Below are 14,834 nucleotides of genomic sequence, written 5' to 3' on the forward strand. Positions count from 1 at the left end.
CCTCTGCCATCTCTGCCTCTCTCTCTCTCTATCATAAATAAGTGAAAATTGAAAAAAAAGACTAAAAAAAAAAAAAAAAAACGTTCAAAGAGCTGATTTACTTGTTTGGGGCCCCGATTTTTACTACTGCCGCCTAGAGGACACCTCCAGATGACCGGCCTGGGATGGGCAGGGCCGCTTCCACCTGCAGCCCTCACCTAACTATAGAGATATTTGCACTCCTCAGAAGCTGCTGCCTGAGGGTCTGGCTTCTCATCAGTCTGAACCTCCCTGCTGAGGGTGATCCTCCCTCTGGGACACTGGCTTTAGCACATCCTCAACTATTGGGAGCCACTGAAAATAAAACAGTCACAAAGGTTTGACAGACAACCGAAAGCTGAGGCAAGGTTGAACCATAAGGTTCATCTCCTACACAACGTCACTTCTTCAAGATTGGGAGAGATGGCTATTTTTTGGTTTTGTTTGTTTTGTTTTGTTTTCATAATGCATAGAAACCAATACAGATAGTGATTCAAAATGAAGAAACAGAAATATGTTCCAAACAAAATAAAAGATTAGGATAAAAACCTTAATGTAGAAGTAGAGTGTAAAAAATATTATTTACGCTTTAATAATTGGCCAAGATGTCTGATATATTCGGTAAAAATACAATGTGTTCATGTTTTCTGAAATATATTGTGTTTTACACTCTCGTGTCTTTGATGTGCCCTTTTGACTGTTCTTTACTTACCTCTAATATCATTCACTATAATCAGTTGTTTCAATCTGTTCTTCACACTAGTTTGTGAAGTCTTTAAATTCAAGGATGTGATTTTAATTTCAGCATTAAGCACGGTTTTGCAAAGCAAAAACACATTACATCTGTATTTGTTAAATGTTGCATGAATGAATTAGAAGCAGATCTTAAAATCATGGAGTATTTTAGAGTATGTAGTGGATATATGTCATTTTTGCTACCGTTTATCCATTTATCCCCCCCCTTTTTTTTTTCTTTTGCAGGAGTCTGCAAAATTTTTCCTTAGAACTTTGGATGGTAAATCTTTTCAGCTTTGTAGGCCAGACAGCCTCAGCCACAACTATCAACTTTGCCACTGGAGCAGAAAAGTAGCCATAAACAACATATATATGAATAGATGTTGTTGCATCCCCAGGGAATTTATTTATAAAAACGGGCAATGATCTGGATTTGGCCATGGGCCACAGTTTGCCAACCCTTGTATTTGAGGTTGCTATAAATCAAATTCCAAGTACTGACACCTAGTAATGAAGCTAAAGGTCTCCGAACCTTCTACTCCATTCTTTATGATAAACGGAAGGGATGGAGGTTACAGAATGTTGCCGAATGTTTGTCTGGACTTTGAAGATGGAGTAAATAACATAAGGAAGAAAGAATGTGGGAAGCCATTTTTTGTAACAATGGGAAGATGCTGACCACATTTTTCTTGCCTTAACACCATTATGTTACTCTTGGCTTCTCACATTTCTGGAGCTCTGTTTTTGTTGTTGTTGTTGTTTGTTTGTTTGTTTGTTTTTGTTTTTTTTAATGACTTTGCTAACTTTAAAATGCAATTTTTTAAATGAATTTTCAGATTGTCTTGGAATGTTGGGAAAATTATATGGACCTTAATACTGGCTGATCCATTATTATTTTATTTTATTTTATTATTTTATTTTATTTTATTTATTTTATTTATTCATGAGAGACACAGAGAGTAGAGAGAGAGAGAGAGAGAGAGAGAGACAGGCAGAGGGAGAAGCAGGCTCCATGCAGGGAGCCCGACGTGGGACTAGATCCTGGGTCTCCGAGATCATGCCCTGGGCTGAAGGCAGGTGCCAAACCACTGAGCCACCCAGGCTGCCCTGGCTGACCCATTTAGACTGAGCATCAGTTTGCCATTACCCATTACATCCCTATTTGCCTCACATATATGCTGGTGTTTTTCTTAACTTGGCTTTCCTCACTCAATTATATTCCTTGCCTAGTATATGCATAGATCTAAAAGTTCAACTAACCAATATAGACCATCATAAGATACCTTTATTTTTATGATGGTCCCATATCTAAAACACTTTTGTCTGGGTATGAGTCATTCTGTTGTCTTCTTCACCCAAATTAAACACGATAATCCAAAAGTGAACATGAATCTTACTCTATACACTCAGCATGTGGAGTATCTCATTTCATATACTTGGAGTAGGGAAATTACGGATTTTCTTTTAACCATAAAACAACAGGCTGTGTTCTTAGTTTGAGAAGAAATAACTCTAATCATCTATCTACCCACTCCCACCCCCAGGTTTCTCAGAAATTAAGGTGTATAATCATCTATCTACCCACTCTCACCCCCAGGTTTCTCAGAAATTAAGGTGTATAATCATATTTTCTAATTTTTATTTTGGATCTGAGGTTTCTGGACACACGTTCAACAATCTTAACATTTCTTCCTATCTAAAGTATCATACTTGAAGCCCATCAAAATACAGTTAGATAGAGCCCGCCATTATTAAGTGGACTGTTTCCTCACTATTCTCTATATTTCCCTGGATAAGGAGGGAGCTCCATACATATAATGCAACTGGCTTTTATCTTCCCTTTCACTCATTCATTCTTAGAGTAGTATATTTAATGTTCTCTTTTGAGGACTCTGAAGAAGCTGGGAATGTGTGTACAAGCCCTACCCATTCAGGCAGCAGGACTTTCCTCATAAAGTATTTTGTCTTTTCTGCTCTGCTATTTGCAAGTTAACAAAAGACAGCCTAGGATGGTCCATTTCTTCTGTTTCTGGAAGGGAAATCAGTCTATGTCAGAGGTTCTGCATTAGAAATCACATTTACCTATAAATTTAATACACATTTTTCAAACTCAATCTCACCAATAAGAAAGGAGATATTTGACCCCCATCTGTATAACTCCTTCGCCTTATGTATTCAGGGGTGACTGGATGGTTCAGTTGGTTAACCATCCAATAATTTGCTTTGGCTCAGGTCATGATCTCAGGGTTGTGAGACTGAGCTCCATATTGAGCTCCATGCTCAGTAAAGTCTGCTTGAGTTTCTCTCTCTCTCTCTCCCTCTGCCCTTCCCCACTCATGCTCTCTTTCTCTCTCTGTAAAATAAACAAATCTTAAAAAAAAAAAAGATTTAATAAAAAATGTATTCAAAGCCAGGCAGAGAAGGTGCAGTGATGTTACTGGGCAGCATCAGGATCACCACCATGTGTTATGTTATATAATAATAACAAATTTTATCCAAGGTGTTACTTGAAGACCAAATCCCTCCACATTTTTCAACATTAGTCAGTTTGATCAACAGGATTTGCTTTAATCCTGACCCAAGTAATCAATATAAATATCTGTCCTGGAGAGGTTACCTCCATGAGAATCTACTACTGTTTGTTAAGTCAGCTCACTGATGAGAACTACTCATTTAGGGGCATCAGTGTTCTGATTACAAAGACCATTAGTCTTCTCAGAAAACAGCAAAATTGAACGACACTTTGTTTTGTGTCTAAATAGCATCACATTTAATTTTTAAGGAGCTATGTGCAATTTGTGGTCATTCGAGCAGATATTTAAGGCTTTCAGTTTGAAAATGGCACAAGTATATCAGTATGTCTCTTTATTAAACAGGGAAAAGGGACAATGTGGTTAAATGTATCCTCAAAGCTGACTTTTAACTAACATACCTCAAAGAGCTCCAGGGGCCCCAATGAGAAATTCAGCTCTGCCCAGCTAATAGCCTTGGATGCTGCTTTGCTTGCCAGTGAAAAGATTCTTTCCTCATTCCCAGATCACATTTTCTAAATTGATTTTTCACACTTTGTCCTCTGGAACTAGATTTTAGTGATTTAATATGGGTATACTCAGAATTAGTAGGCAGCATACATTTCATTCATGGCCCCTAAAAATCATAATTATCTGATGCATGATATAGAATACATTTCAGCAACTCCCAGGCTATTAATAAGGGGAATGGGTTGTCACAGATTACAGAATAATTTTATCTCAATTCTTGAAGTGCAAATCTATGTTTATAAACATTATTTCAGAAAAAAATGGAGAAAGAACATTACAGAAAAAAAAAATACTCTTTTTTATTGCTTAGTAGACACTGTTGAGGAACTTTACTAGCATAATCACTAATCCTCCCTATCCATGATTTTGCATTCTACAGTTTCAGTTTCCTGTGGTCAACTATGGTTCGGAAGAAGCCTATTGTTACATCACAATGCCTATATCATTCATATCATGTTATCCCACCGCACAGGCATTTTATCATCTCACATCATCACAAAAAGAAGAGTTAGTACAGTACAGTAAGGTATTTTGAGAGAAAGAGTGTGTCCACATTCACATAACTTTCATTACAGAATATTATTAGAATTGTTCTATTAGTAGTTGTTACTCTTAATGTCCCTAATTTATAAACTAAACTTTATCATAGGAAAAAACATATATAGAGTTCAGTACTGCCGGTGGTTTTAGGCACCCACTAGGGTTCTTGGAATGTATTCCCCATGGATAAGGAGAGGATTATTGTACTCTGAAAATATATACACCAAAAGACTTACAACAGGGAAGAGAAACATGTTGCACAATGTGGTATTCTAAAATAGTAACTATTTATTTTATAGTTCAATTTTAAGCTAAAAAATGCAAAAAAACAATATAAATACTTATTTTTAGGAATTCTGAAGGATTATCAATTTAAAAATCTGATTCAAAATGATGTTTTTATATAGTATATTTTCCAGAATTCTTTTAAACATGCAATTATTTTCTGTTTCTAAAGTTGATGTTTAAAATAAAAAAATAAAAAAAAATAAAGTTGATGTTTGGGTAAAAATGTAGTGCCCATTCCAATGCTATTGATTCTTGTCCTTTTCATTTTTAAAAAACAATCCACAAATAACTAATTCTTAAAATCTTCTCCTTCCCTGTCCATAGAAAATCTGTCATGCTTTTATTTCAAAGGGGTAAATGCAAAACTAATGATTCCTGAAAATTGTTTGAGAGCTTAAACTCAAAACATAACACAGGACGAGGTTCTTATTAAGTTTTTTAGAAGCCTAACAGAAATCTTTGCTACCAGTCTCTCAACAATATCATTTCTTGATTCATGAAAATTTTCAGAATTTCTTGAATGCAGATTTTTCTTAGTAACTTAACAGAGAGCATTGTGCATGGGGAGAAATGGCTGCCTTGGAGCTGCTACCCAGAGTAAATATTTACAAACCTGCCAACCTGGCATTGATTTTTATAGAGTGAATGCAAACAAGAAATCTAAAGCCTATCTTCTTTTTTTTGCAGAAAGATATTTTCAGTAGACACTTTCAGCAGAGAAGTTAGCCAGTATATCCAAATAAAATGAGATGTATGTACCGTGTTTTATTGCATTATGTGGTAATCCCTCCACAAAAATAAAAATATCTAAAATAGAAGAAATCACAGATTTTGAAAGTTTTCTTTAATTATATGCCTTATGTCATTTTTATGTATACCACTTTATAAACCAGCCTATATATTACAGAAAATGTATACTTCAAACTTATGAGTTAATACAGTCAGTTCTACAAATTCCATTTTACAGTAGTAATAAATGCCTACATGATTTATAGAGTATATATGAAGTAAGTAAACCCCAAAGAAGTCACTTAAAATCCTCAGTTCAAACCTATATTTTTAAAAGACTGCAGTTACCTATTAATATTCTTATCTTAATTTGATTTTTGCTCTAGGAAATTGAATGAGAGAGTGGATGGTCTTATGAGCTTTTTCTTCTTGGCCAGAACCACCATCATATACAACACACATACAAAATTCAACTCCCAGTACCATCTGTAAGAAAACAGCTTAGGGAGAGCTAAAAAGTTTTAATTTCCCAATGCCACTATCAAGCTGCAGCTGTAGGAACAACCCTGAGCCTTTGTAAAACTACTCAGCTTGCTTTTGTTTCCAGGCATTGGCATAGCCTACTATTCAAGGGAGGTGAATTTAGTATCATAAATGTGAAGTGCTGTTTTATGGATCTCTCCTGCCTTTAAGCAAGATGAAGAAACAACAAACTTCCATATATGCTAAGGGATATAATAGACTGGCACTGCCACATGGTGTATTATCACGGATTTTGCATACTTACCCTAAGAATTTATCAACGAAACAATATGTGTGAGTTCACTTTATAATTTAATTTTAAAGGGTATTTAACAGAGGGTTGCTTCTTTTTCTCACTTATGCCAAGCATCCAATCTGTTGTCATGTCTGGTAGATTTTTACCTCTAAAATAACTTCTCCATGCTTCTACTATTGTAATATCAGAAATTTTGAAATCACTGCCTATATTAGTTTGCTAGAGCTGCCATCGTAAGTACCACAGATGGATTTGCTTAAAGTACAAAAATTTATTTTCTCACAGTCCTTAAGGCTAGAAGTTCAAGATCAAGGTGTCAGCGGGTTTGGTTTCTTCTCTTCTTGGCTTACAGAAGCCACTTTCTTGCTGTGACCTCACATGGTCTTTGCTCTGTGCACACTGTGTAACTTTTTTCCAAATTTCCTCTTCTTATTAAGACACCAGTCAGATTGGACATACATTAACCACTTCATTTTAACTAAATCACCTTTGTAAAGGTGGTATCTCCAAATACAGTCACATTCTGAGGAACTGAGGGTTACAGCTTTAATATACAAATTTGAGAGAATACCATTTTGCTCATAACATTCTCCAAGTTTCTCTGTATGCCAAATCCCTTTTCTAGATAAGTTTTTCTTCTTCTATCAAGCATGTTCCTGACCATAGCCTTTTTTCCTGAATATCTTTCAATGGATCCCACCATTTCCAAAGAGAAGTTCAAATTTATAGCCTGGCATTCATCACCTTCTGTTTTCCACAACATTGTATTTACTTCTGATCTGCCAAACAAAGAATTGGTCTTCCATCAACTCTGGCAGAAACGCCCTCCCTGCCACTGCTCCCAAATGCTCTTAGATCAAATGTTCTTTAATCCTTCTTTATAGGAGACATCCACTGCTCTTGAACAACATCCATGCCCCATTGTTTAGTAATAATTTCCCATATCTATCATTCCACTCAGAATCTTGGAACTTCCTTGCCTTTGCTTTCAGTCCACACAGTGAAGGTGAACTAATTACAAATCTTACGACTTTGCAATGGGCACATGACCCAAGTCTGACCAATAATTTTATTCCAATTCTCAGGATGTAGGTATTGCCCAAAGAACACACATTTATCTAATGAGTATAATATTAGGATTTAAGTCAGTACACTAGAGGATGAGAATGTATTTTAGTTGGGGGTTGTTATTAAAACAATAAAAATACACCTGGGCTACTGGCACTTTGTCATTCTGGCAAGATAAATAAAAATAGTTTAAACCCTGGAAATAGTTTGAATTGCAGAACATCAGTGATACGGAACAATTTTAAATGCTACCAGAGGGAATATTTTATTTAGAAATATATGACAGTCTAACAGTAGACTTTTCATCAAACAGTAGAGACAAGGGAGTTTCATCATTAAACTTCTAAGGAAAAATAATTTTCTATCTAGAAACAGGAGTAGAGAATAAAATTAAAAACTTTTTATACATAGCAGCCAAGATAACTTATCATCCATAGACATGAAAGAAAAACTACCAAAAAAAAAAAAAGAAAGAAAAAAGAAAAACCCTAAAACTACCAAAGTGTTTTGTCCAGAGGAACTGATTAACAAGATAAAGAGAAAAATGAAAGGTAAAGTAGTGAAAAAAATAATTCAGTAAATTGTGTTCATAAATCTGAATAATATAGAACTAAAATTATATGTATATAATATATAAAACAGAGATGGTGGCCATGGGAATGTCACTTTGAGTTAATGCATGCTAAAGTATGAAGATGAAAGAGTTAAAACTAGTAATCATGTTTTGCGAATTTGTGAGTTTGAATTGTTAAATATGTATAATAAAATTTGCATATGTTGATGACGTGGGTATTAACTGATAAAACCACTGAAAAAAACTGACAATTATCTAGTAACACTGAATATACAAATCTTCTATGATCTAGCAATTTTAGTTTTATATCTAACATAAATATACATATGTTTTTATCAAATAAATCCACAATAATATTCATAGCAGCACTGTTAATGTCCAAAAACTTCAAATGGGCATAACGTCCATGCACAAGTGGAATGGATACATTGTTATAATAATGTCAATATTATATATCTGGTCAATATTACACATGTATGAGAATAATAATAAACATAATAGTGTGGATGAATCTCACATACATATGCTAAGCAAAAGAAGATAGACAATAAAGAGCACATGCTAAAAGATTCTATTTATATGAAGTTAAAGAATAGGTAAAACCTATAGAATTAGAAGTCTGGATAGTGTGATTTTTGGGTTGCAGGGGGACAGGTAGAAACTGGAAGGGAGCACAAAATAGCTTCTGGGGTTCTAGGGATGTGCTATTTCTTGATCTAGGTGCTGATTACACAGATGTGTTCATGTCATGAAATTTAACTAGCTGTTTCACTTATAAATACATGTTATTGTGCTTCACATTAAAATTACTACAAAAAATAGAGAAATCCTTGCATAAAATATAATAAAATCTGAAAAGTCCAAGCCTAGAGAAGAAAATTTAGAAAACTATCAATTAATAGAAAACATGTAAGTTAAGCAAAAAAAATAAAATATTTTGTAAGAGATAATAATAATTTATTCATTTTCCAGATAATATTTACGTACCAGTTTCCTGGAACTATTTTAAACATTGAAGATAGAGATCAGAGAAAGTGTCAGTGGGAAGGAGAATCTGTAATGGGGTAGCCGGCAAAAAACTCACTAAGAAGGAAACATTTTAAAAAGACCTAGAAGACACAGAGAGACAAATCAAGAAATAGATTCTTAACTACAGAGAACAAACCAATGGTTACTAGAGGGAAGGTAGGTGGGAGGATGGGTAAAATTGGTGATGTTTATTATGATAAAAAATAAAATAAAAAGGAATGAGAAAATGTTTCAGAGTATTGGATATGTTCATTATCTTAATTGTGGTGTTAGTTTCACAGAAGTATACCTATATCAAATTAGAACAATTTATACACTTAAATATGTATATGGGTGGTTTTTTTTTTTTTTGGTATTTCAATTATATCTCAATAAATCTACTTAAAAAAAATACTGGAGCAAGGTCAGCAAGGCTGAGTAGAGTGAAGATGGAGAAGGTGAAGCAGAATGAGAACAAAGACCCAATTGTATGGGGCCTTGAAAAGAAGTGCTGAGAGAAGGCATGTGGGCAGTAAGAAAAATGAGAGATGACTCTAAGGTTTTTAGCCTAAGGACAAATTAAAGTTACCATTTACCAAGACGAGAAATACTCTGGAAGAAACAAATATATCGTTTTTAATGACAATAAATATAAATGGATTACACTCCTTTGTTAAAAGAGGTAATGGATTTATTCATTTGACATATAGTAATAACAATATTCTTTCTTGTAAGTATGCATATAGATTTCTGAGATAATTTATGTAAATGTGGCTCTTTCCTTTAAATGTCAAGTTTCTTTCAATTTTCTAGGAGGGTCTCTTGAGGCAAAGAGATATTTTAAAACACTTTAATATATGCAAAAATGTGATGTATCTAATTAGGCAATAAGAACAGTCTAAAGAAAATTTAGGGGGAAATTTATATTTTTACTTATTTTGATATGAGTTTTGTAAGCTTACAAGCACTTAGTTAAAAAATTTCAGGGAAGTAAGACCTCAGTAAATATTGGATAATGATATTATTGTTTGTAGGTATAACAGTTCAGTCTATTTATACACGTTAAAGTACCAATGTCTCGCTTATATTATTGTACTATATTGTATTAAATGTGAAGTACTTCTCTCCAGCTACATTGTACACCAAAAGTAGACCCCATTACGTTAGATCTACTTGGGTGAACAATATAGAATAAGAGGTTTTGAAGAAATAGAACTAAAACCTTTATTATTTTTCCCCATTAGGGATTCAAGAAAGGATTTTTTTGTTGTTGATTATATTTCAGTTCAAGGCACAGTGTCAAAGTGAAAGACCCTTTAAAATCCCCCATTCTTTACTCTCACTCCCCTTCCTTCTCCCTGGTAACCATTTTATTTGCTATTTGTGTCCCATTTACATGTGTTCTTAGATAGATTGTATTATGGTTTTGTTTTCTCTGCATGTATTCTGACTTTACATAAATGAGATTGTGCAATTAGACTAAGCACTGCTTACACTGCTGTATTATGTGTTTTGTTGGGGTTATCACTCCAAAGTGATACAAATGATTTTCATCTTGGTCAGCCTTATTTATCCACTTTATAAAGTATTTGAGCTTATTGATGCTTTAATTTAATTTCTTTAATGACTAATGGATTGAGATCTCTTCATATGCTTTAGGTTTCCTGTTCTGTGAGTTGTCTATTAACATCCTTTTCCTATTTTTCTAATTACATCACATTCAGGAATTTCTTGCATTCTTGAGATCAGTTCCTTATTACACTTAGACATTGCAAATATCATCTCCCAAACTATCATCTGTTAACTTTGTGGATGGTATCTGGTGTTATGTTTTGAAAAAAATAATCCTTATTTTTTTAAATGGCACCATACTGTTTTAGTTCAATTCTCAAACTATATAAGGGCATGACAACTTCTGACAATAAACCATTCAAGTAATTATAAAGGAAGAGAAAAAATATATATATATTTTTTAATTTTTTATGGTAGTCACAGAGAGAGAGAGACAGAGACACAGGCAGAGGGAGAAGCAGGCTCCATGCACCGGGAGCCCGACGTGGGACTCGATCCAGGGTCTCCAGGATCGCGCCCTGGGCCAAAGGCAGGCGCCAAACTGCTGCGCCACCCAGGGATCCCGGAAGAGAAAAAATATTAACAACTAATTCTTAACTGTGATCAATTATTCAATCCATTTATTATTATTTTCCCTGTATTATGTGTTTTGTTGGGGTTATTAAAATAGTCCCTTGTCACTATGAGGTCATAAAGATACTCTCCTACATTATCTATTATGTTTAGAGTTTTACATTTCACACTTACGTGTTTAGTTACATTAGTCACCCTTGTTTATGGCTTTAAAAATTCCTAATCATTTGTTAACTTACATCTGTATAGACTGATCAAGTACACGTTATTAAAGGATATATGAGAATCAATTACAACAACAGAACTTATTCTCAGTACTTTCATGAGTACCATGTTTGAATTACTCTTGATCTTTTCTGAAGACCACAATTTTGAGTGTAACTTATGCCCAACCTACTAGATGACATTTTGGCTTCCCTGATTTTGATCCCTGCTACTAGATAAATTACTCTGTTAAGGATATTTTTTTCTTTGACAAATTTGGGATTTCTGGATCACTCCTTTAGGCTATTTTTTCCTCTATTGCCTCAAATTCAGCAACTAGCTCTCTTTCTGATATCCCTCAAAACAAAAGAACAAACTACTTCCAAACATAGAAAATGAGCTTGGTCTGCTTGCTGTCATTGGGTTATTCCATTAGACCAATTACACTTTGGAGGGGTCCCACAGAGCATGAGATTCCCACCTCTGCTTACACTGCTGCATTTTTGGAATTGTTGAGTCTCTCCTATTCCCAAATCTATAGTTTCAATGACAGGAAAAATAGACACAGCCTCCTGAGCAATCTGTTCATCTTGCTTTTATGGACTGTACCTCAGTCTGTTTCTTTCAAGAGAGACAAATTCACTTTTAATAGATCAGTCATTAAGAGCTAGGATTTTCTTTTAAACATTATATCAGATTACAAAATAGATCAGCCAAAATAGATGCAGCAATAAATATTACACAAAGAGAACGATAAATGCTCTAAATTTTAAGATAGTTTAGGGTGTGGTGTTGAATATGGATGTTTTTACTCTTTTAATCATATAAATATATATGAAAGAAAACTGATAGAAAGTTTAAATTACAGAATTATATTTAAATACTTGGTGGAAACTTAGATCTCATATATTCAAATCTATCCTACTGGGATTATAGTGAGATCACTCTGGGAGCTTGTTAAAATAAGGATTCCTGGTCACCACCACCAGAGACCAACTCAGAGTCTTTGTTGGAGATGGATTGTAACCAGTTAAGTGTGTTTATCTAGTCAGTTCAAGCCACCCATTGATGAGAAAACACAGGTAAACAAAATGCATCTTATGTCAAGACAGATAATTACCTACTCAATAGCCATCTTTCTTCCTCACTTGCAGGTAAAATCTTTTATTTCCTAGCCTCCACATGTGAGGGTCATTGCGTGACACAATTCTATGCCAATGAGATGTAACAGAAGCCTCTCATAGGGCTTCTGGAAAAATAAAATCCTTGAAGCATAACCCTTCAAAGGATCAAAGATGGCACCCAGCATCTTCACAGATACATCTTCTAAGTTCAAAAATCTAATGAAGATAGAACATGCCTACTTTTTTTCCCAAGGGTTGCAGGCAAATGTTTGTGACTAATAGACACTGGTCTCAATAGAGTCTTGTTCCCATTTCTGAACAAATAACTCTAGTCAACAAGATGAGATCAAGTCTGGTCATGTAATCAACACTGAAGTCAGATTAATGAATTGGCCCTATCTAAATAACATGTTCTGAGAGTTTAGAAATAGTTGTTCTACAAAGAAAAGAAGGATTTTGTTATCATGAAAAGTATGTGCTGGGGAGAGGGTGTCAGGATGGACACTGGGCCATTAAAAAAAAAGATAAACACCACATCATATCTTGACCATTCTGTCATAAGCACAAACTAAGTAATAAGATGGGAAAGTCAGAGACAATATAGTAAAGCAAGATTTTATTTTATCCTGTGTCTTGGGGCACCTGGGTGGCTCAGTCAGTTGAGTATCTGCCTTTGGCTCAGATTGTGATCTGGGGGGTCCTGGGATCAAGCCATGTCTGGTTCCCTGCTCAACAGGAGAGTCTGCTTTTCTCTCTCCTTCTGCACCTACTCCTGTTCTATCTCTCACTCTCTCTCTCTCTTACATAAATAAAATATTTAAAAGAAAAAAAAAGATTTTATCCTGTGTCTTTTCTCAAATGGTACTATCTCACAGAATTCTTGAGTTCTAGTTCTAGTCCTAGGTTATAAATAGAAGCTTCTATATTTTAAGAATAACCACTGACAGATGCATCAGGAATACTAGGCCAAAACTTCAGAAGGCATTTGCTCTGACTTATCTTTCCTTAATGTACTTTTCAATGTGGTGATCTTATAGACTTCCATAATGTCTCATGGTAAGAGGTCAAGATAAGAATCTAAAATATCAGGTTGAAAGTACATACGTATCTGTGCATGTGCGTGTATTCAAATACAATAAAATTATGTCAATGAGCATATGTTGTATATGTGTATATATAAAATCTTCACTATAAAATTTTAACATATATCTACCGCTCTAGCCCTAGCACCTAGCACAGAGCCTGAAAAACAATAGAAACTCAATAAATATTTGATAAGTGAATGAACAAATGAATGAAAGAAACTGAATGTCTTTGAGTTATCTATCCAAGCTATTCAGGTGATATGAGTACATAGGAAAACAATCTGTTAAGTTACTCTGACAGCTGAAAGAGCTCTGTATTCCTAACTCAAAACCTGACTCAGCTGACAAATATTATAAATAAATCAACTTAAAGGTTTTCTCTTTTTTTTTCCACTTAGAGAACACAGTGGTAAACAAAAACATTTATCAAATACAGAGTCATAAATATCTAGGTAGCTATATTTTGCATTAATGACTCAATCCAACCTTATCATTATAATGCTTGAATAAGTTCAATAGAAGTACAGAATTCATAAAAAGGCAGAAAAGGAATATCAAAACAAGGTATTGTAAATATAAATGAATAGTATATCCTTTTATGATTATAGGGCCACATGAAAGACAGTGGTTCTATACAGGAAACTACATCTCATAATGGTCCAAAGGACAGTACATCACCATCAGTTCCAATTTATTCTTGCAATGAAGAATTATGGTGGCACAAATGGCTTTACTTTGCTTCTTTCTAAGATGTTGGTTATTTAACTTTAATATTTATTTTCTATCAATCATTATTTACTTTCCTTATTTCTTTGTAAGTTAACTTCCATTTTCCATAAATTTAAGTTTAGAATTATTAAGGTAGGTGTAGGCATTAGTGTGGTATTTAAACAATATAAAGAAATATTATTATTTTCTTTTCTATTCCTATCATGATATTGGGATTATTAACTCATGTTTTATCTCTGTTTATTTCGTTTATTAATGTTCCTGCCTCAAGTAAAACTGCTTTCAACACAGAGTTTTGGAAGATAATGAAATATAAAAACTCAGAATATTAAAAAAGTATTAACATTATCAATGAGGCAGTTTCAAGTGTATTAAAAAGTTTATATTCATATGCGTATGTGTATATGTATGTGTGTGTGCATGCATGTGTGTAAAAAAGAAAAAAAATTGAGAACAAATGTTCTTTTTATGGAATGAAAATAGAAAAGTTATCATCACTAGGTGATGAAATTGTGAGTACAAGTGTATGCTTTACTCTTAATTTTATTTTTCCTACTCTTTGCAATAAATATTTAGCATGTAATGAAGAAGACAATTTTTTTAAAAGATTTATTTATTTATTTTAGAGACAGAGAGAGCCCATGTGCAGAAGGTGGGACAAAGGGAGAAGGAGAGAGGGAATCTTAGGTAGGTTCCATACCTGTCATGGAGGCTGTCAGGGGTAAGGGGCTCCATCTCACGACCCTGAGATCATGACCTAAGCCAAAA

The 14,834-nt window shown here is 34.1% G+C and overlaps 1 long non-coding RNA gene across 1 annotated transcript in view; it reads right to left on the minus strand.

Moving 5' to 3' along the window:
- Positions 1 to 5,482: 5,482 nt before the first annotated feature.
- The window catches only part of LOC111091264, a 39,788-nt gene continuing 30,436 nt past the window's right edge, over positions 5,483 to 14,834 (minus strand). The window contains exon 6 of the long non-coding RNA XR_005374714.1: positions 5,483 to 6,557. This is a non-coding gene — a long non-coding RNA (uncharacterized LOC111091264). The remainder of the gene's footprint in view (positions 6,558 to 14,834) is intronic.

Source organism: Canis lupus, chromosome 20, assembly GCF_011100685.1.
Source record: "Canis lupus familiaris isolate Mischka breed German Shepherd chromosome 20, alternate assembly UU_Cfam_GSD_1.0, whole genome shotgun sequence".
Lineage (NCBI taxonomy): Eukaryota > Metazoa > Chordata > Mammalia > Carnivora > Canidae > Canis > Canis lupus.